This window comes from Numenius arquata, chromosome W, assembly GCF_964106895.1.
Source record: "Numenius arquata chromosome W, bNumArq3.hap1.1, whole genome shotgun sequence".
In the NCBI taxonomy this organism is placed as follows: domain Eukaryota; kingdom Metazoa; phylum Chordata; class Aves; order Charadriiformes; family Scolopacidae; genus Numenius; species Numenius arquata.
The window spans coordinates 30,140,931-30,164,458 of record NC_133615.1 but is presented as its reverse complement, the minus strand read 5'-3'; positions in this window follow the sequence as shown (position 1 = coordinate 30,164,458).

The following is a 23,528-nucleotide window of genomic DNA, read 5'->3' as shown; positions in this document are numbered from 1 at the left end:
CTCTTTCTATGACCATGTGACCTACCTTCTTGATGCGAGGAAGGCTGTGGACATTGTCTACCTGGACTTTGGTAAGGCCTTTGACACCGTCCCCCATAGCGTTCTCCTGGAGAAGCTGGCGAATCATGGCATAGACAAGTGTACCCTTCACTGGGTAAAAAACTGGCTGGATGGCCGTGCCCAGAGAGTTGTGATTAATGGGGTGAAATCCAGTTGGCGGCCGGTCACCAGTGGTGTCCCTCAGGGCTCAGTTTTGGGGCCAGTCTTGTTTAATATCTTCATTGATGATCTGGATAGGGGATTGAGTGCACCCTCAGTAAGCTTGCAGATGACACCAAGCTAGGTGGGAGTGTTGATCTGCTTGAGGGTCGGAAGGCTCTACAGAGGGGTCTGGACAGGTTGGATCAATGGGCCAAGGCCAATGGGATGAGGTTTAATAAGGCCAAGTGCCGGGTCCTGCATTTTGGTCACAACAACCCCAAGCAACGCTACAGGCTTGGGGAAGAGTGGCTGGAAAGCTGCCCAGCAGAAAAGGACCTGGGGGTGTCGGTGGACAGCCAGCTTAACATGAGCCAGCAGTGTGCCCAGGTGGCCAAGAAGGCCGATGGCATCCTGGCCTGTATCAGGAATAGCATGGCCAGCAGGAGTAGGGAAGTGATCATGCCTCTGTACTCGGCCCTGGTGAGGCCTCACCTCGAGTACTGTGTTCAGTTCTGGGCCCCTCACTACAGGAAGGACATTGAGGTGCTGGAGCGTGTCCAGAGGAGAGCCACCAAGCTGGTGAGGGGTCTGGAGAACAAGTCATATGAGGAGAGGCTGAGGGAACTGGGCATGTTTAGTTTGGAGAAGAGGAGGCTGAGGGGGGACCTCATTGCCCTCTACAACTACCTGAAAGGAGGTTGTAGAGAGGTGGGTGTTGGCCTCTTCTCCCAAGGGAATAATGACAGGACCAGAGGAAATGGTCTGAAGTTGCGGCAGGGGAGGTTTAGATTAGATATTAGGAAGAATTCCTTTACTGAGAGGGTGGTCAGGCACTGGAACAGCCTGCCCAGGGAGGTGGTGGAGTCGCCATCCCTGGAGGTATTTAAGAAATGTGTAGACATGGCTCTTCAGGGCATGCTCTAGTGCCCGAGATTGTTAGTTTGTGTCTGTTTGTGGATGGGTGTGGTGTGTGGTTGTGGGTGTTTGTTTTGTTTTGGTTTTGGTTTTGGTGTTTGGTGTTATGTTGTTGTTTGTTTGTGGGGGGTTTTTGGGGTTTTTTTTTTGTTTTTTGTTTTTGGTTGGACTCGATCTCAAAGGTCTCATCCAACCAAGAAGATTCTGTGATTCTGTGAAATGTCTTAATTTTTTATACACTATTTACATGACCAACACACACTAGTCAGTAGCTTTGACATTAGCTCAGCAGTGGGGAACATGGATGTTTCCTTTTTCTGTAATAGATTTCCCAGGTGACCTTAGGAAAATCAGCTGAAGTCCCTTTGTCTCCCATCTCCCTCTGTGAAATAAGAATAATCAGTTTGACCTACTAAGGTAACTATAAGGTTAAACTCATTGATAACTATAGGTCTGCTTAAGTGTGATTTTGTTTCATTGATTTTCATTTGGTAGGTAGATTCGTTAAAAAGAACTTTAGAAATCACTCTTCTGATCAAAGATATTTTTATGAGATTTCATAGACGTAGCTAGTGCTTAAAAATAGAAGAGGATAATAATGATTAATTATACTTTTTTACTTCATTGCTGATTTCCACTCTTCTCTAGCTGTATGTAGCACTTTGCTGAGACACAAGAAAGCCAGACCCCTGTTCTCTGGCAGTTCCCTTCTGAATTGGACAGATAACATGACAAATAACTACTTTCTAACAACAACTTTTTCTCCTGGACATCTCTTTGTATTTTTCAGTATTGGCACCCATTAAGAAGTAAGGCATAGTTGTTCTTTAAAGCTTGTATCACATAAAGCAGCTAAGGCAGGTTTGGGAGGATCCTTTAATGACATAAATTCTTATGTCATTGTCACACACAGTACATGAAACATCCATCAACTTCACATCCGAAACAATATTCTCCTCCTATAAAAAGCTGGTCCTAAGGGTTTGCAGCATGTGTCCCAGAAGACTAATGATGAGTGCTGTTGTTTGATTGATAGAAACTAGCTTTTTTCTTGAAATCATATGTGACCAGCCACAGAAGCACAAAAAATCCAGCACTGCTTAGGCACTGAGACATAAACAGAAAGGACTACTTTTGATTTTCAAAAGGGGTGACATACAAAAGTGGGGAGAGAAAACAGGGGCACTCGGTACAGCAGGGGTGGTCATACTTTGCCCAAATACTTTGAGGACCGTATTGGTAAGTTGCCAAGAGCTGAAGGGCTGCATTGAATTTGCATTAAATGGAGTAGATAGCATCAGCTGCCCTCAACTTTAATGTTGAAATGTGGCCTACAGAGCAAATCTGTACAAAACTTTTCCAATTAAATCTGAAACAACATGCCTCATCTATTCCCCAGTAGCATAGCCTTTCTGGTGGCATTTCTGCAATTCTGCTTCTAGCCCCAGCCAAGAGAGACAATGGCAGAAGTGCAGAGAAATGAAAAATAAGAACACATGCAGACATACAGTTTTATCCAAAGTGTTTTTTGAAGCACCAGATGATAATGGATGGACTAGAATTAATCTCCATCGATCTTTACAGGGTAGCATTCTTTGTAACAAAAATGTGTTATTGTATTTATTAAATGTGAACTTCTGAACAAACCAGGCAGTGGTACCAGTGAAGTCTGGTCGGAGGTAGAACAAGGGAGAACCATATTTCAAATCAGCTCTAACATTGACTAGGTAAACTCAGAGAAGCCAGTTAAGGTTCACACTTTCGAATTTGCTTGTTTTACCATACATAAAATGAAATAATCCGGAATAGGCAATAAACCATGCTTTAGCTGTATTCATGCACTTCATTGACAGACTGCGTGAACATTTCCCACAAGGGTTAAACAGATGACACCATAAATAATTCCATTACACCAACAATTTCTGACAACAGCTGTTAATTCACTCTCCACAGTGGAATTCAATAGCAGGTAACGGTGTTTAGCAGTTATGAAACCTACCCACTTTTATTTCCTAGGATCAACTTTTCAAAATTTTTGTTTTACCTATTTATTTAATTTTCAAGTACTTTAGTCAAATATATACTTTCCTCATTCCTGCTTCTCATAAGAAATTAGGAGATAAAATTATGTATCCATGTTAAATATTATTATTAATAATAATTGGGCATATATGAAATAATCATTTCTTGAATTTTAACAGTCATGACCAGACTTCTGCATCTACTGAGATTGTGTGTAAACATATATTTGAAAAATAAAATGTGGTGAAATGAATAACTAAGCAGAAGTAAAATCTATTTTCATTTAACGACTTTCTGTAGGAATATTTGAGCCAAATTTTCCCTTGGTAGAATTCCACCAACATCAGGATTAAATAAGGCCATTTTTTGTTTCTTCTATGAAACACACAGGGAGAATATGTGTCTTTTTTAGTTTATAAATAAATGCATGCACTTACTGGTCAATAAGGTAATTGAGTGAGGAAAGCAGAAAAAAGGTTGTGAATAAATAAAATTGATTTTTACACATAGATCCCTGAAATAATATTAACTATTTGTGCACTGCACTTTATTTCTGTCCTGTTTGCCTCATCTAATGCACAGTAATAGTCAATAAGATACTGTTGATTAAACAACAAAACAAACAAACAAAACCAAAAAAACCCCACACCAAAACAAAACACCCAAAGCAAAAAAAAACCTCTTCTGGATGATGCAAAAGCAACACAGAAATAAGAGAATGAGATAAACAGAAGTGGGCATCCAGTTCAAACTTCTTCCGCTTCTTCCCTGTCTCAATGCAGGTAACTTCCATGTTAGAGCTAGAGCAAGAATTTTGTCAAGAGACAAGACTGAATCAGGCACTGCTGAGCCTCCTCCTCTTCGTTCCTTTGCACTAGAAGCACTGGGTATATCTGCTCATCTACCAAATTCATCAGGGGGACCATGTAATTCACCAGGTAAGACAGTGGGAGAGAGGAGGGAGAAGTGCTGCTCTGGAGAACTGGGGCAAAAATGAAGAAGCAAGCTGTGATTCTAACAGCTTATTTGACCAAATTAAGCCACCTCCAACACAGCCATGAACTTTTGGGAACTGAGATCTTAAATGACTGGGCAGCAGCTGGAAAAAGCTTTTCAACATTCTCATTTCAGACAGGGGTAGAAGTTTCATGAGCTCTGATATGCTCACAGTTTTGTACTGATTTAATTATTCAGGCAGGAATAAATGAGATTCTTAGTTTAGAGTTTCACCAGCCACCTTTCTTATAGTGGAAATAAGGCATATCGGTAGAAAAGTGGGATGTGTAAAAAAACTTGCCATCTCATATAGTGAAACACTTTAGGAATGTTTTATTTTAGTATCAAATCCAGTGTAATTAACATGGTGGTGCTTTTACATTAAGCTTGATCTTTTGGGGGGAGATCTGTCTTTTATTAAGCATTGCAACCTTTTAGATAGTATGACCAAATGGCACAGTGGGTTATTTTATTTCATTCTTTATTTAGAAACTGTTGTATTTTCACCTTTCCTATGGTCTGTTGGTTGCTTTGGGGTGAAAATTACTATTTTGTTTTGAGTTTTCCTGAGGGGAGGAAACTGAAGTTAAAAGTCTTCTAAGTTCAAGGAATGTGCCCTATGAGCCAAATGGTAATGGGTGAAATTCAAGCTTAAATCACTGGAGAAAAATTAGTTGGCGGCAGCATCTGGAAAACAAGTGTGCAGTTACAGAGGTTAGTTTTTAAAACAAATGGGCTTTAGAGATAAGTTTAAAGGCACAAGGTGGGAGAAAGAAAGAAAGTGATGCAGACACAGGGTTAGATCAGGAATCTGAAGAGGAAATTTAGTAGTGTGTGCATAGCAGGTTACAGTTAAACAAGAGACTCATTTGAAGGAAAAATAACAGTAAACACAAGGCAAAACTTGAAAAGGAACAGAGAACTATTGCTTGTGAATTTTCTGACATCTTTTATTTGCACATTAAAGTTCATATAAGAAAAATAAACTCTCACAGAAGAAAACCTAGTTTAATGAAAAAGAGTTTTCTAATTGTTCAAAAGAAATTTTCAAAATTTTCAGTGAAAAATGTCAATGTTTGTGTTTCCAAAGAAGCTGGCATTTTAAAATATGCAAGTACTTTGTTTAAAAATAACAGTTTAAAAGGAATCCTGAGTGTTTCCAAATTTTATTAATCCTCTTTATTTGTACTTTAACACGATAAAGTATATCTCTATCAACAATTATGCTAGGAGGTGGTGAACACCACTTTCTGATTTCAGTGGGAAGAGGATTGGGCTGAGTCCTTCCAGTACCCATCCCAAGCATCCCAATATGCAAAAGTGTTCTGTATGTTTGCTGTACTCTATCCTGCATCTTTCTGTCTAGCCTTAGATTCCTGAGTAAACCATGTAAGATATACTATTATAATTTCTATTAATCTTAAAAGTGATTGTAAAGAGCCAGAAGAATCACAAAATGGGATTATTACTGGAATGGTCTGTATCACACTATTAATATCTCTTTCCCTCCACTGACAGTAGTGGAAGCCTAGAGAAACTGCTCTTCTACTAGGCTGTCATTATGAAGTTAACTGGGATGATATAGCATTGTTATCTTTGGGAAGTTTGACCAGAAGTCTTACAAATAGAATTAATAACTGGAATTTTGACCCTAGGACTAACTAGAAGATTATTTTTTTCTTGAAAGTCCAGACCAGTATGCTGAGCACTCAAGAGTGAATTTGTTACCAGTAAGAGGTTCTGCATCTTCATCTCTGGGGACCCAAATAGGGTATGAACAACTGAAGAGATGAATGACTTCAAAATTAATTTATAAATTTATGAACCACAATTAAAATTCTTAGTAATGTTTGAAAATCATGCCATCAGCTATCCAATAGGAGATGAAGTTTCTCAGGCCCGCTGGAGTTAGCTCTACACACAGGTAATAGCACTTTCTGTCATGAATATTCAATTGTTTTCAAGCTAAATCAGAAATGAATGGAAGCTCAGGAATCCCAGTGTGACCCTCAGCACCTGATCTGTGCATCTTAGCAGTGATTGGGATCACGTCTGTCTGTCTGTCTTTCTTTCTTCTTTCTTTCTTCATAAAGGATTGCCGTATTGGTCATATATATTTCACACTGGAGTATTTATAACTGGTATTTACTGATCCAGATGAATGGTCAGGCACTGTGAAATCCTTCCCAGTTACATGGTATTATTGCTGGTTTATTCCTTATTTTTATATTAATATGAAATCCAGTAAACATCATAATTTTACCCGAAGGAAAAGAAAGAATCAGCAAAGTGTAAGTTTTTAGTGCAAGATATAGAGAGCAAAATACAGTGTAGTGCTGTAAAGGAACATAAAGCACCCGTGACAGAGATTTAACAGTCCAGGTATTATTGTTGGACAAAGATATACCGGGTCTCAAGCTGATTGGTTATTTACATGCCATCACTCCCTGTTCTGTATCTTTTATTGCTGAGACAATTTTTCAATTACATGCAGAAAACATTTATCTCGCTTGCTTTGTTTTATGAAAACAGCCTTTTAGCGTCTTTCTTTTTACTTGCAAGTCAATGACTTAGATGTGAACTCTCAGATGCTCTGCATTGCTTGTGTCCTTTGGCAACTAAAACCAACATGGAACTCTTCATAGTACAGTATTTCTCAGGCATCTTCCAGGAACCTTCATCTCTGGGCAAACATATTGCACAGTTGCATCTACACAAGATTAATCAAGGACCTCATTAAGCCAAGTCCCATGTCCCAGCTGCAGTTCTGCGGCATTGGGTAGGTCATCCCATGACACCAAAGTTAGGAACTGGCACTTGATCGTGTTTCTTTCTCTGAAACATTCACAATACCTAGAAAGCAAAATTTGATGAGGTCATACAAGAGTTATGTACTTGACTCCCAGTGAAAGTGAGCTCTTAAATTCTTAGAAATAAACTTCAACATCTATACATATAGATTTGGATGTCCAACTGAATATGTGTGGTGGGACTTTCAAAGGGAATGGGGATTTAGAAGCACAAATCCTCAAGATAGTTTGTCTATTGCCACCTTTAAATTTTAGGGTGTTTAAGTATCTTACTCCTACTTGTTAAGCTCTTTATCTTGGATTGGGGTTCATAGCATTCAGCTTTGGCCTTCTGAAACTTTTTTTGCCTCCTCTTAAGTAACCAGGGAGACTCTCTCTACATTCATTCAGTCGAAAGAAATCAGCACCTCCACAAGATAATTCATCCTATCCTACTTTAGCGTGAGAGATATCACTTTGTGAAGGTGCCATATTTCCTCCTTTGTCTACAGAGGAAGCTTAGATTACTGACTAAATAAGATAAGACTAAACTTGCAACTCTTATGTGGATAAATTTAGGTGAGATGAAAGCTCAAATCCATTCTTGCTAAATTCAGATTAGTTCTTTAACCTTAGTATGGAAACACACAAAGCTTCAGCCTAAAAGGGAAATTGCACATTTAATCAATGAAACACTGTTGTGTTTTTTGCTTGCCTTTTTCTTCTGTGCATAAAGACAACATTTGGAAGCCAGTTAAGGACTGAATTTGTTAAGCACAGGTGTTTCTGTAATTGTGATAAATAGCAAAAATGCACTGCATTCAATGGCCCTAAAAAGTCACACATCCACCCAGGTGACCTAGGGGTGGTGAAGTTACAAATCATTTGACTGCCTCCAACAGTGCAAAATGTCTGGTTGCTGGTGAGAGGCAGGCACAAACCCCAAAATGCCAACTTGTGGCAAAGAGTTTAAATGAGGGTTGGTACCTATTGTAAAACTGGGATGTGTGGTACCAGTTTTGATGGACTTCAGAATAATAGATGGAACTTTTTCTTTCCCATCAGATATTTCAGATACCTCTGAGTTTACACATTGTTGTAAATCAGTGTAAGTAAGAAGTGTTATCTTCTATCATGCCAAATAGTAAGGTTAGACAATACAAGGAAACCTTCAGGTGAGCAAGTCTTCCTTTGGATTTTTATTTTGTTTAATTCAGACCTGAAGAAAGACCTCTGCTTTCTTCCAGTTAACACTGTTTTTCTTGCCTGGAGTCATCTCAAGTCACAGAAAACTGCCCTCTACAAAAAAAAACCAACAAAACAATCAAAAAAAAAAAAAAACCCAAACCAAAAACCCCCCCCAAAAACAAACCTGCAGATTTTGCAGCTGGGTTTTAGCAAAGCACAAATCTAAGCAATCCCTGTTGCCAGACAAAAGGAAATTCAGACACTACAGCCCATAATCTCAAATAAAGCATCCAAAATTAAGACAATTTTCTTGAAAGATTAACCCAATTCATTTTGGGTTAAGAGCTCGGAGGAAACAAAAAGGTCCAAAGTCAATTCTATTAACTTGATCAGATCTATACGGTAACTGTGTCTCAAGATCATTATCTTGCAAGACACAAATGTCAATCTCATTGTGTAACCCAGTGTATTAGCACTTTCCTGTATAAATATACTTAATAGATATAGTTTTGACCTTTTGCTATAAAATTAATAAAGAAGAGATTGGTCTCAGCGTGCCAAGAGGCTTTTCTCAGTCACATTAAAGGATGATTTTTTTGTGTAAATGAATACATTTCAGCACACAAAAGAAGAAAAATGGTTTTTGAAGAATTGACCTGAGTTTCCTCTCCTCCATATATTATCTCTGCACCATTTTATTTCAGAAAAAAAATCTTCTTATTCCGGAGGGTTATCTGTCTATACTCATGTCTGTCTCCTCATATCTGTATTCCACTAGAATGTTAATACTTTAAAGTTTCAACTGTACCTCAGAGACAGATATATTTGACACAGGAATTTTGTTGTACTACAAGGACTGGCCCACAGAGTATGGAGCCCTGGGGAATTTCGATCCTTTGGTTTATCTGCACTTTTATAGGTCATCCTCATAGTATTTGAGAATGATGGGCATTTTGGGATTCATCTATGCATGCTGTGGCTTATGCAGTGACTTGAACAACTCCCTTGAGGCAGAGTGTAAATAATATTCCTTGCTCATGCAGAAATAAATGGGCTTTTGCTACTCTGCCCCCTAGAAGTCAGATGGGCAGGAGAAAGACTGTGAGAGCTGCAAGGAGGAGCAAGAGGAGGAAATCTGGACTCCTTCCTTCACTTCATTATGCGTTTACTGTGGCTGAGGTTTTACCATTTTACCAGGAGGGTGGCAAATGTAAGAAAAGAAGGTCAGATCTACAGGGATAATCTTGAGAGGGTGCATTCCAGTGTCATTTCTTTCTTAGGGACATCCTTTAATGCACACTCAACTTACACCTTTGGGAACCCAAGGGAAAGGTACTGTAATGTTGCTGACAGTCAGCAAGGAAACACAAAAACATTTTTGCTCTACTTATGCTTGTAATGGCAGTGAAAAAATCAAATACGATTTAATAAGGACATTTTGCCTTGGTTAGCAAGTTCAACAGCTGGCATGCAAAGACATCAAGAGTGGGTCTGTAGAGGATAAGGTATCATCCTGGCATAAGCACTGTTCTGTGCCCTTATACTGTCGCACCTGTAGTGCTCTCAACTTTGCAGAAAGTTTTTAATTGATTTATTCAAGCCTAAGAGAAGAATTAGAACCACATTTTGAAAATAATGGTACTTGATCATAATGTCACTTCAGACTATGCACATTCCCTTACTGGTGCCGGTTATTAATAAGTTATTAAAAAAAAAATAAAAGCAGTTCAGAGCTGAGAAATCTCTGTGCTGATGAAGCAGCGCAGAGAAAAATAGCAGGTTACCCCTTACCTCAGTCACTGGTTCTCACAGGATTTCCTCTGATGCAGCTGTGTTACCGCACAACAGCATTCACAGTGAAAATCAAGGTCCCAGGGAGCTGGGACTGAACTTACTGAATCTAAAGAATTAGCTTTTCATTACCATATTGAAATTTCATGCTATCCATAGAAAAATTCCCTTACTGTGAAAAACACAAGGTTGATTCTTGATACAAAGAACCTAAAGATGCCATTGCTTACATTAGTTCTCTACTGGAGTCTCCAGTGGTTTCCACTAAGCCATCTCTTTTTAGAACTGGAGTAAAAGAGAGCAGCTTTTCCATGCAAAAACCACCAAGGCTCATGCAAGGTTCTGGTCTCACAACAAGGTGCTGAGAACAGCAGATAATCATGGAAACCATCTTCAGATTGAGATAAACTTCCTCAATGCCACTGAACTCGGAGCAATCCCTGTGCTAAAAAAAAATAAACAACAGTGGGAGATCAGATCCTCACACAATGCTAAAAATTTTTAAGAATCAAATGTTGTCTTTATATCTGGCATCAAGTTGTGCTTATGGACATCAATGAAAATTGTGTATCCTTCAGTTGAATCCCAAATTTTCACCTTGTAACTTCCCAAATTCATTGAGATATTGAAGTGCTCTTTCCCATCTTATGAGTACCAGAATTTTCAAAGCACTTAACAATCCTTTATAATATAATAAACATAAAAAAAAATAAAAACATAATAACAATAATAAAACACAGGCAAACAAGCCAGATCAAATCTACTAGTATCTAGCAGGAGAAAAGCTATCAAAGCTCAGTCTCCCTATCTGAGCACAACTGTTGAGGTTTAGGCCGAATATGCCTATGATGGCGACAGATGCTCTCCCCCCACTTTCTTGCTCCACGAGAAAAGGGGGAAGAGACAAAGAGATTTACAAGATTCGAATGAACTAAACTACTTTAATGAAGTATTAATAATAAAATCAAAAAGGAAATAATGAAATAGATACAATATATACAAAACCGTGTCAAGCTCCCAGGATGATGTCACTGGCAGGCACTGGGGAAGTCCCAGACTGGACTCAGCGACAAATGGGAACTGGATTCCAGCTCTGGATTCAGGAACACACAGATCGGGATCAAAGGCAGATGAACAGACAAGGTCCTCTTTGGACGTCAGCCATTGAAGAAAGAGGGCTGACCCTTTGATCCCTCAGCTTTTATACTGAGCATGGGGCAGATGGGATGGAATACCCCAGTTGGTCAGGTTTGGGTCACCTGTCCTGTCCGCTCCTCCCCACAGGTGGGACCCTTCTACACTTTTCCCTTTCCGACCCTCCAACGGGGCAAATAATGAAATTGGCTGACCTTGGTTGTTATAGCAATAAGTATAAGCAAGAGCCTCTCTGCATACCATTCCTTGGCATGAAGTACAAACATTGGTCTTATCACTCTGAGAACGAGCAGTTTTCTGCCCAATATGCTGTTAATTTCAGAGAGTTAGAAGAGGCCTAGCTAAGATGTAAAATTACTGAACAGAAAGTGGGTTCTGTTTTACCTCAAACCAGGACAATAATCAAGTAAACAAGACAGCCAAGCGCCTCCAGGGCAGGGGCTCTGAGGAGAAGAGGAATGTCTGCAGAGTATGGAGCTGAAAGGTTGCCATTCTGCTAAGGATGTCAATCAGTCCTTGGTCATTCTCTGATGCAGGAAGAGAAAAAATGCTGTTTCACAGAGGTGTACATTAGTCCAAAGTAAAAATGTGGCTGGAGGATTTTTTTTCTTTTTTTTTTTTTTTTTTTGATAACTGAAATGAACATTCTACTAGAAGAGAAATTCATCAGGGAGGGACAAAACGGGCTGAATGCTTATTTGAATCAGGTTTTGCATCTTGAAAAACCAAATCCCTTTCCCATTGGAGCCAATCTTTTTCAATTTAAGTTTAATGAAAGATTTCAGTGAACGCATATCTTTATACATTCAAAGCAGAGCTGCACATGCTCTGGTAAAGCTGACCTAGAGGGACTTAGAGCTGGGAGAAGCTTCCAATTTTCTTTTTTTTCTTTCCAAACAATTTTTCCATAATTTACATTGTTTTCATATAAATTGTCTACACTTGTCAGTCTGCTATGTTTATCTTTTGGGGATGATGACTGCTGCATGAAAGGCTCATCTCCTGGATTCTGAAAAATAAGAGGTGTTTGCTTCAGCTAGGAATTTTTGTTTGACCATTTCAGCTTCCAGGAAAATCAGACTATTGTGCACCTGTCAAGGTTAAAGTTTATTTAATAAAAAATCTGTGTGGCTAATATGAAACTTACACCATCACCAAGTTGGATGGTCTTGCTGTTTTGGTGGTTGGTAGCACTCTTCTCTTTCATCCTCTTTCTTACTGCACTTCAGATGACTAAAATTCTTAGCTTTTTTTTTTACTTATAAACCCTATGGCATAGTCAGATACGTGCGTTGGTTTCACTTAGCTCTGTAATTCCATCCTTAGCTCTGTAATATCCATCCACGGGTCCTGAGAGAACTGGCGGACGAAGTTGCTAAGCCCCTCTCCATCATATTTGAGAAATCGTGGCAGTCTGGTGAAGTTCCCACTGACTGGAAAAAAGGGAACATAACTCCAATATTCAAAAAAGGAAACAAAGAAGACCCGGGAAACTACAGGCCGGTCAGTCTCACCTCTGTGCCTGGCAAGATCATGGAGCAGATCCTCCTGAAATCCTTGCTAAGGCACATGGAGAATAAAGAAGTGATTGGAAACAGCCAACATGGCTTCACCAAGGGCAAATCGTGCCTGACAAATTTGGTGGCCTTTTACAATACTGCCACAGACTTGGTAGACAAGGGCAGAGCGACTGACGTCATTTACCTGGACTTATGCAAAGCATTTGACACTGTCCCGCACGACATCCTGGTCTCAAAATTGGAAACTCATGGATTTGATGGATGGACCACTTGGTGGATAAGGAACTGGCTGGATGGCCGCATCCAAAGGGTTACAATCAATGGCTCAATGTCCAGGTGGCGGCCAGTAACGAGTGGTGTTCCGCAGGGGTCAGTACTGGGACCAGTACTATTTAACATCTTTGTCGGTGACATGGACAGTGGGATAGAGTGCACCCTCAGCAAGTTTGCTGATGACACCAAGCTCGGTGGCGCAGTTGACACGCTGGAGGGAAGGGATGCCATCCAGAGGGACCTAGACAGGCTGGAGAGGTGGGCTCGTGCAAATTGCATGAAGTTCAACCAAGCCAAGTGCAGGGTCCTGCACCTGGGACGTGGCAACCCCAGGCACAAATACAAGTTGGGTGGAGAATGGCTGGAGAGCAGCCCCGAGGAGAAGGACTTGGGAGTGCTTATGGATGAGAAGCTCAACATGAGCAGGCAGTGTGCACTGGCAGCCCAGAGAGCCAACCGTGTCCTGGGCTGCATCAGGAGAAGTGTGGCCAGCAGGTCTCGCGAGGTGATTCTGCCCCTCTACTCTGCGCTCGTGAGACCCCTCCTGGAGTACTGTGTCCAGCTTTGGAGTCCTCAACACAGAAAGGACATGGACCTGTTGGAACGGGTCCAGCGGAGGGCCACGAGGATGATCAGAGGGATGGAGCACCTCTCCTATGAAGACAGACTGAGAGAGCTGGGGTTGTTCAGCCTGGAGAAGAGAAGGCTCCGGGGAGACCTTATAACAGCCTCTCAATACCTGAAGGGAGCCTACAGAAGAGCTGAAGAGGGACTCTTTGTCAGGAAGAGTGGTGACAGGACAAGGGGCAATGGTTTTAAATTGGAAGAGAAGAGATTTAGATTAGATATAAGGAAGAAATTCTTTACAGTGAGGGTGGTGAGGCACTGGAACAGGTTGCCCAGGGAAGTTGTGGATGCCCCATCCCTGGAAGTGTTCAAGGCCAGGCTGGATGGGGCTTTGAGCAACCTGCTCTAGTGAGAGGTGTCCCTGCCCATGGCAGGGGGGTTGGAACTAGATGATCTTTAAGGTCCTTTCCAACTCTAGCCATTCTATGATTCTATGATTCTAATTGCTGATCTTGTTTGCAAATGTTGCTAAATACATGATTAGGCATAAACTGCAGCAGTCTACTCAATACATTCAGACTTTTTTTTTATTGCATTCCTTATCTCAAATACTCACAGATGAAAATTCCACTTACCCAGTTCACAGTTGTCTAATTTTTTTTCTGCAAGCTTTTCATTATCAGACTTCCAGCGCTGAAGGCAGAAACATTTATGCCAGTGAGGCTAAAGTTTGGACCTACAATATATCCTGGAGAGTTGGTCACTGAGCATACATACAGCCTGTAAAACATGAACACGGGTGTCTGGTATGTTCTGATTTTACTTACAGTTTCATGCATCAGTTTTAAAGCATGGGTGTGATCAGCTCACACATCTGAATGTTTTGGATGGGTCATTTATTATGAGAAAGGAAACCTGGGCCATACTCTGCACTGATTCACTTCAGGGCAGAACGCTATCTCAGCCACAATGTACCCACCAGCAGTGGTAGAATATGGCGCTAGATAGTCTCTAGCTTTACACTGGACTTGATGTTTTGCAACACAATCCCCCTCTCCCATGAATCTAAAGGTACTCACAGCATGGAAGACCAATTCTTTGGACTCCCATCCATGGGTGCTAAGGAAGACATCAACTGAGTGCATGCAGTACGGTGTACATCTCATACCAAATGGTTATAGTGGAAGGAGAGAAGAGGAAAATGGTAAAAGTCCTATAGTTTCATCTCTAGTAAATCTTTATTTGCAGCTTGCTCTCAACTGAGAAGCTGGAGGTTTCTTAACCAATAACCACCTGCCTTGACCCTCATATCAGTTCAGTGAACTGATATAAAAAAATCAGGTCTCTTGCTTCAGATTTCTGAAATCAAGCAGGAAGTAAATAAACATCGAGAAATGCTTTCATCTATTTTCGTTTTGAAGCTCGCTTATTTTTCTTTACATTTGAAGAAACAAGTATTTTACAAAAACAAGGCTGTTGATTACTCAGTTAGAATGTTGGTCAGGGATAGTTCTCACAGGTATGAGATCCATTTCACACCAAAGGTAGGAAATGACCTGGATGTGTTTTACCATCAGTGGACGGAGCCAGAACTTACAGGGGCACTTTTCTAGGGAGCTTCTGGGGCTTCAGAGAAAGAAGCTCTTCATAAAATGAGCCAGGTGAAATACATTCAGGAAATCTCTTTCTAAAGCAAATCCATACAAAAATCTCAATATACTGTGCTAAGCAGGTGTATTATCTAAACTTATATGGGACAAATGCCACCTCTTATCATTATGCTGTCATTCTAAAATCATTATTTATTTATTAAGGTTCAAGTAGTGTGGATATAAGACAGTCAGCACCATTTGTCCTGGTGTTAAAGACTTAATTCCAGCATATCTGATTTCTAAAGAACATTATAGATATACCAACAAAAGCTATAGGTATGAGATCACATGACCAAGAACTAAATATATTTCAATGAATCTGGCAAACTAAAATTACCATGCTTTGCTCTATTCTGACCATTGTTTAGAGTAATTAAATTCTATGCCTTCTGGAGTGTTGGGTTTGTCATGGAAGAGAAGTCAGACAAATTGGCTGCTTTGAATACAAAGGCAATTATTATTTATTGAGGTTGCTGAACGAAGATTACTCAGTAACAATGTGGCTAACACTTAGTCTACCTTGACACAACCTGGAATGTTTAAATGTAAGGACACAGTGTTTTTCTGTATTGTGTCCTGTTTTGTTAAGTCACGAAAAGAATTGCTGATGACCAGATTCTTATGCTGTCCATCTCTTGTTCAAAAAATTTGTCTCAAATAAAGGCCATGCTTTCATATTCCCGACAGTTCAATCTCAGAATTGCAAAAATTTGGAATTATTACCATTCTCACTTCTATTTCTGTAAACTGTGTGTAACACTTCTATTATTGACATTTACATGTTGCAACTGAGTATCCATATATGTATACGTACGTATCGAATCATAGAATCGTCTAGGTTGGAAGGGACCTTTAAGATCATCTAGTCCAACCATCAACCTAACTCTGATAAAAAAAACAAAAGAAGACCATACAAAAAAAAACCCCACATTACTAAACTATGTCTCTAAGCACTGTGTCTACCCATCTTTTGAATACCTCCAGGGATGGTGCCTCAACCACTTCTCTGGGCAGCACATTCCAATGCTTAATAACCCTTTCCATGTAAAAATTTTTCCTAATATCCAATCTGAACCTCCCCTGGCACAACTTGAGGTCATTTCCTCTTGTCCTATCACCTGTGACTTGAGAGAAGAGACCAATCCCCGCTTCTCTACAACCTCCTTTCAGGTAGTTGTAGAGAGCGATGAGGTCTCCCTTCAGCCTCCTTTTCTCTCAGCTAAACAATCCCAGCTCCCTCAGTCTTTCCTCATAAGGCTTACTCTCCAGACCCCTCACCAGACCCCTCACCAGCTTCATTGCCCTTCTCCGGACCCACTCCAGCACCTCAATGTCTTTTTTGTGGTAAGGGGCCCAAAACTGGACACAGTACTCGAGGTGGGGCCTCACCGGGGCCGAGTACAGGGGGAACGATCACCTCCCGAGTCCTACTCACCATGCTGTTCCTGATACAGGCCAGGATGCTGTTGGCCTTCTTGGCCACCTGGGCACACTGCTGGCTCATGTTCAGCCGACAGTCGACCAACACCCCCAGGTCCTTTTCTGCCAGGCAGCTCTCCAGCCACTCTTCCCCAAGCCTGTAGCGCTGCATGGGGCTGTTGTGACCCAAGTGCAGGACCCGGCATTTGGCCTTCTTGAAACTCATCCCATTGGCCTCGGCCCATCGATCCAGCCTGTCCAGATCACTCTACAAAGTCATCCTACCCTCAAGCAGATCAACACTCCCACCACACTTGGTGTTGCCTGCAAACTCACTCAGGGTGCACTCAATCCCCTCATCCAGATCATTGATAAAGATATTGAAGAGAACTGGCCCCAGTACTGAGCCCTGGGGGACACCACTCGTGACTGGCTGCCAACTGGATTTAACTCCATTCACCACCGCTTTCTGGGCCCAGCCATCCAGCCATTTTTTTACCCAGCAGAGAGTACTCCCATCCAAGCCATGAGCAGTCAGTTTCTCCAGGAGAATGCTGTGGGAGACTGTATCAAAGGCCTTACTAAAATCCAGGTAAACAACATCCACAGCCTTTCCCTCATCCACCAAGCAGGTCACCTTGTCATAGAAGGAGATCAGGTTTGTCAAGCAGGACCTGCCTTTCATGAACCCATGCTGACTGGGCCTGATTGCCTGGTTGTCCTTCACGTGCCGCATAATGGCACTCAGGATGATCTGTTCCATGACCTTCCCAGGCACCGAGGTCAGACTGACAGGCCTGTAGTTCCCCGGATCATCCTTCCGGCCCTTCTTGTGAATGGACGTCACCTTTGCTAGATGCCAGTCAACTGGGATCTCCCCGATTAACCAGGACTGCTGGTAAATGATGGCAAGCAGCTTGGTGAACACTTCTGCCATCTCCCTCAGTACCCTCGGGTGGATCCCATCCAGCCCCGTAGACTTGTGTATGTCTAGGTGCTGTAGCAGGTCCCTCACCATTTCCTTTTGGATTACAGGGGCTTCATTCTGCTCCGCACCCCTCTCTGCTAGCTCAGGGGTCTGGGTACTTAGGGTACAACCGATTCTACTACTGAAGATGGAAGGGGGGTTCCCAGGCTGAGGCAGATACCTTCTCCAGTTGTTTGCTGGGATTTTTTTTTTGTCCCTCACTGAGCTGCAGCTTCTTTTCCTTCAGTGAAAGCAGTATTTTCACAGCTCTTGAGGTTGTGCTGCTTCAATGATCAGTAATTGCCCATCAGTGAGTTGTCTGCAGTTCCAGGTCCTCTGTTTTTGACCCATGTCCACACCTTCAAGGCCTTTGCTGATGTTTCAAATTTAAACAGACATGATAATAGGGAAACCTGGTAACATGCTCAGGTTCACCCAAGAAGTTCTTGTAGCAAGCTGATAACAAGTCCAAGAGGCCAGGACAGGGGCCCAGCACTGTTAGCAGAAGGCTTATCTTCTATTGCTAGCACTGGTTATACTATTTTGAGACGTGCTGAAATTAAGCAAGCTAAAAGGTTAAAACCTTTGTGGTATGGGGGATGATGGTTGAAATACAAGTATTGGAGAGGCTTGGCAAATAGATCTGGGTTGCTGAATTATGGCAAGATATTGCTGACCGGCTAGGGAAACTAGTTGCGAAGGTACGCCATGTAGATGCTCATGCACCTATGAGTCCGGCCACTGAGGAACATCAAAACAATCAGCAAGTGGACCAGGCTGCTAAGATTTTCCAGACAGATTTAGACTGGGAACATAAAGGTGAACGGTTTTTAGCTCAGTGGGCCCATGACACTTCAGGTCATCAAGGAAGGGATGCCACATACAAATGGGCTCATGACTGAGGGGTGGATTTAACCATGGACACTATTGCGCAGGTTATTCACCATTGTGAAACATGTCCCACAAATAAGCAAGCTAAAAGGTTAAAACCTTTGTGGTATGGGGACGATGGAAAAAATACAAGTATGGGGAGGCTTGGCAAATTGACTATGTCACACTCCCTCAAACCTGCCAGGGTAAGCGCTATGTGCTTACAATGGTGGAAGCGACACGGGATTGTTGGAAACCTATGCCCTGCCCCATGCCACTGCCCAGAATACCATCCTGGGCCTTGAAAAGCAAGTCTTGTGGCGACATGGTACTCCAGAAAGAATTGAGTCTGACAATGGGACTCATTTCAAAAACAATCTTATAAGTAACTGGGCAAAAGAACATGGTATTGAGTGGGTATATCATATTCCCTATCATGCACCAGCTTTTGGGAAAATTAAGCGATACAATGGAGTGTTAAAAACTATCCTGAAAGCAATGGCTGGTGGAACCTTTAAGAATTGGGACAAGCCTTTAGCACAAGCTACCTAGTTAGTTAACACCAGGGGATCCATCAATTGAGGTGGTCCTGCTCAATCAGACCTTTTACATATTGTAGAAGTCCCTGTGGTGCATGACAGGAATAGGTTGGGGAAAACTGTTTGGGTCTTTCCTACTTCAGGCAAAGGCAAACCCATTCGTGGGACTGTTTTTGCTCAAGGACCTGGGTGTACTTGGTGGGTGATGCTGGAGAATGGAGAAGTTCAATGTGTACCTCAAGGAAATTTAACCCTGTGTGAGAATACTCAACTCTGAGCTGTATGATGTTAATTGTTATATAATACTATATATATATACTTATCTAATAAGTGTTTTTCAGGATAAACAGCGATGATGAAACCTGAGCTAGCTTCATCAAGTGATGTCTAGCAAACTCTTCAAGATGGACATGCTACCTGTGGATATGGACCACAATGAATTTCATATCATCTTTCTTGCCCTGTGTAGTGTATGAAGAGCATGGACTCAGGTCGGGGCTGCAAACAGAATCATTTATTACAACCAACACTCAGCTTATATAGTCTTTCAGATCACTAAGTCCATCAGTGCTATCTTCTTGCCCAATCGACACCTTCTTGCAGCCCCCAACTGCCTGACAGGCGGATTCTTCTCTAATCAGTAGGGTCTTTAGGCACTGTTCATGGCTTGTCTTTTGTTAGTATTCCTGCTTATTCTATTCCTTCTTCTGGTCTTTGCTTCTTCCACAATCTGTTCAACATCCTGTTAACCCACAGCCCTGAGAGTCTGCTATGACAAAAACCTGCAAAGGGTCAACTCTCTTCCTTCAGTGGCCGACCTCCGAGGAGGACCCTGTCTGTTCATCTGCCTTTGATCCCGATCTGAGCATTCCTGACTCCAGATCCGGAATCCAGCTCCTATCCATCACCGAGTCCAGCCTGGGACTTTTCCCTGTGCCTGCTGGTGATGTGATCGTCATCCTGGGAGCGTGATATGGTTTTGTATATACTGTATACTTTTTTCCCCCTTTTTTTCCCTTTTCTTCTTATTATATATTATTTCATTATTTATTAATATTTTCATTAAAGTAGTTTAGTTTTTTTCTAAACATAAATTTCTTTTATCTCTTCCTCTCCTCTCTTTTCCTTAGAGGGGGGAGGGAGGGGCCATCTGTCATTCTGATTGGTCAATCCGGTCAAAACCACAACATATTTTTATGGGCCATTAGGTACAAAAATGCTTATATAGTTATGCTATATTAGTGCGCTTATGTTTGGTTTCAAAACAAACTAATATTAAAATCTGCTCAGTGTGCTTCTGCTTACATGGGTGCAGCAGGTCTCTGTTCATCCAACATGTATTCGAATTGTAAAACCACTTTCCCATAACAAGCAACAGACCCACTGGTGCTGACTGCTCATCAGTTTCAGTGGGAGACAGGCCTAGGGGAAGAATTTGGCCTTGTAGTTTTAACCCAGGAACATGACTGACTGATGATGCTCTTCCAATTACTGCCGCTATTTTTCCAGGTACTTTGACACACTTCCCTTCTTGGATTATTTCTCAGGAAAAGACTGAGATGATGATCTTTCCAGAAAGAGAGCTGTTTTTATAACAACCTCCCATCACTCCAAGGCTTGTATATAAGCCCTTTCTTCACCTAGATGCAGGACAATGGTTATGGCCAGCTGAACTCCTGTTGTGAAGCAGGAGTCTTAAGAAGGAAATAAAACGTCTTGTCTGGGGTCATAAAATAACAAGGACCTTTGCTCTTGTCAGGGTGACATAAGGTCAGAGAAGTGAACCAGGGTGGTTCAATTTAAAAAACATACACAAAATCAAACTAAATAACATTATTAGACCTTTACATAAATTGAAATGAATGTAAAATTGCTCAACAGTTTCCATTTTTACTTTAGATGGGTGTCTAAATTCTCACACATCTGAATGCTAGAGGTGTCTTTGAAGATAAGAGGCTCTAATTTTAGGTCTACCTGATATACCTTTTTCAAGCTTGATCCTGAGAGCTCTTATCTCTTCTCTAACCTGGAGAGAAGCTTCTTTATTTGCTTGTTTTATATGAGTGGAACCAGTTCTTGGAGAAAGATGGAGACCTGCTGAAAGGACTCAGGTTTCTGCCAAAGGTTTCCTCAGTTCACATTTAGAGAGACAGAAATGTCCCTTCCTGAAAGTATGAGTGTGTTTTGCCCCACACTGAATTAATTCTTCTAAAAGCAGAGGAGTGATATAAGAAATGTCCCCATAAACATTAGTGTCTTGAATTCTCCTGCTTCACCATAACACCTTAGAAAACATTAAATGGGATTTGTTTCTTTATCCTCAGAGGTAAATATAATCCATATGATACTCTTATTATATCACCTAAACAACAAAATTCTGTCAACATCATGGTCTACAAATAATTGCTAAAATGTCAAAATCCAGATTCTGAACCCAGATCTCTTACATCACAGTCCCTACCTTAACCACAAATCTTTATGTTAAAATAAAATTTCCTCATGAAAGCTCTATTCAGACTACTGTAGCCTAGTGTGAGAAGATAGATTTAATGTGTGTATTTTCTGATCAAACATATACAGATGAAAATGTCCCAGACATCTGCAATATTTATACACAAAGTTTGCTGTGTTTTAATGGGAGAAGGGCTTCATGAGCCTCTGTAAAAGAGTGACAAACTAGTACAGGGCTTGGGGGTGAAAGAGGGGGGCACAGGAAAGCAGAAATTTGGTTTTGGTCTTGTTTCTCCAGTCAGATAACATTTTGTACAAAGTGTCAGGCAAGTGTCTGAAGTTCAAGATAATAACCCAGTTAGCTCTCCAGACTCATCAAAATTTTCAATGTTATCTGTACAAAGCTGAAGAAGTTTTTGTGAGCGTGGTTTTGTGTGAGAAGAATGTATATTTCATTATTTGACTTGTCAATGTTATTCATGAGGCTATGCTTTTCTCAGTTATGTTTTCTTATATTGAGAAGACTTGTGTGGGTTTTTTTATTTATTTTATTTTCCCTGCACAATAGTAACACATATGAACTTTTGATAGAGCTGGGCAAATTGTGCTTTTAAATGCTCTACTAATATTTACTTGAATTTTTAAAACAAGTTCTCGGTGACTAGGTTAGCCCCCACTCTGTTTTTGTTTTCTGCTCTTATTTTAGTTAATGAGTTTCCTGGCTGGGAAGTTCCTGGGAACAGCTAATTTTAGACAACTATTAAAAAATACTAACAGAAGGTGAATTTCACAAAATGCTGCTATTTGCAATGGAAGTCTGGTTTTAAGAGTTGTGGTTTGCTCATCCAATCAGAAAAGCATATGTCGTGGTTTCGGCCAAATTTACCAAAACCAGACTGACAGATGGCCCTTCCCCTCCCCTCTCCCCCCCCCCCGCCAAAAGAGGAGAGAAGAGGAGAAAGAGATAAGGAGATTCAGAAGTTTAGAATGAACTAAACTACTTTAATGAAGAATTAATATTAAAATAAAAATAAAGAAGAAAATAATGAAATAGATACAATATATACAAAACCGTACCAAGCTCCCAGGATGACAGTCACATCACTGGCAGGCACTGGGGAAGTCCCAGACTGGACTCAGTGACGAATGGGAACTGGATTCCAGCTCTGGAGTCAGGAACACACGGATCAGGATCAAAGGCAGATGAACAGACAGAGTCCTCTCTGGACGTCGGCCATCGCAGGAAGAAGGGCTGACCCTTTGATCCCTCAGCTTTTATACTGAGCATGGGGCAGATGGGATGGAATACCCCAGTTGGTCAGGTTTGGGTCACCTGTCCTGTCCACTCCTCCCCACCGATGTGACCCCTTTACGTTTTTCCATTTCCGACCCTCTAAGGGGGCAAATAACGAAATGGGCTGACCTTGGTTGTTACAGCAATAAGTATAAGCAAGGGCCTCCCTGCATACCATTCCTTGGCATGGAGCACAAACATTGGTCTTATCATTCTGAGAACGAGCAGTTTTCTCCACAATATGCCATTAATTTCAGAGAGTTAGAGGAGGCCTAGCTAGGATGTAAAATTACAGAACAGAAAATTGGTTCGGTTTTACTTCAAACCGGGACAGCATATCATATGATTTATGTGTCTGCTCACACCATTTTGAATTTCAGATTTTAAATTTTATGTACTTGGAACCATCTGCTCACAAGCTAAATTCATACCATGGTTTTATCAGAGAAAATACATATATTTGGTAAACAGTTTTGAATAGTTGATGAAGGGAGGGAAAATGCCATCTGATTGTACAATTTCTTCAGCAGGACTCGGAGGTCACCTTCATTTTCCTGCTTTCTCAGTCTGTAGTGTAATATTTTTATCATTTCTCTTAGTTTGGTCTAGATAGCTTCATTCTTCCCATAGGACTCAGAGTTTGCAGTTCCTGAATGACTACAGTTTCACTTTCAGGGAATTAATGGCTGGATGTCATGGGCAGAGTGATTAACTTCACTCGTAAGAGAGAAGTAGGGAAATATTTATTAAGGCGAAACAGTCGTTTAACAAAATCAGTAGTAAGTGCGATAAAACCAGTAGTAAATGCAATAGTGTTTTACGAGATTCGATGTCAAGGTACACTCTATTATTTACTGCATAGAGGACAGGGTCAGACAAGCTGTCAGGGAGACCCTCCCGTTGAGTCACGAGGTTCAGA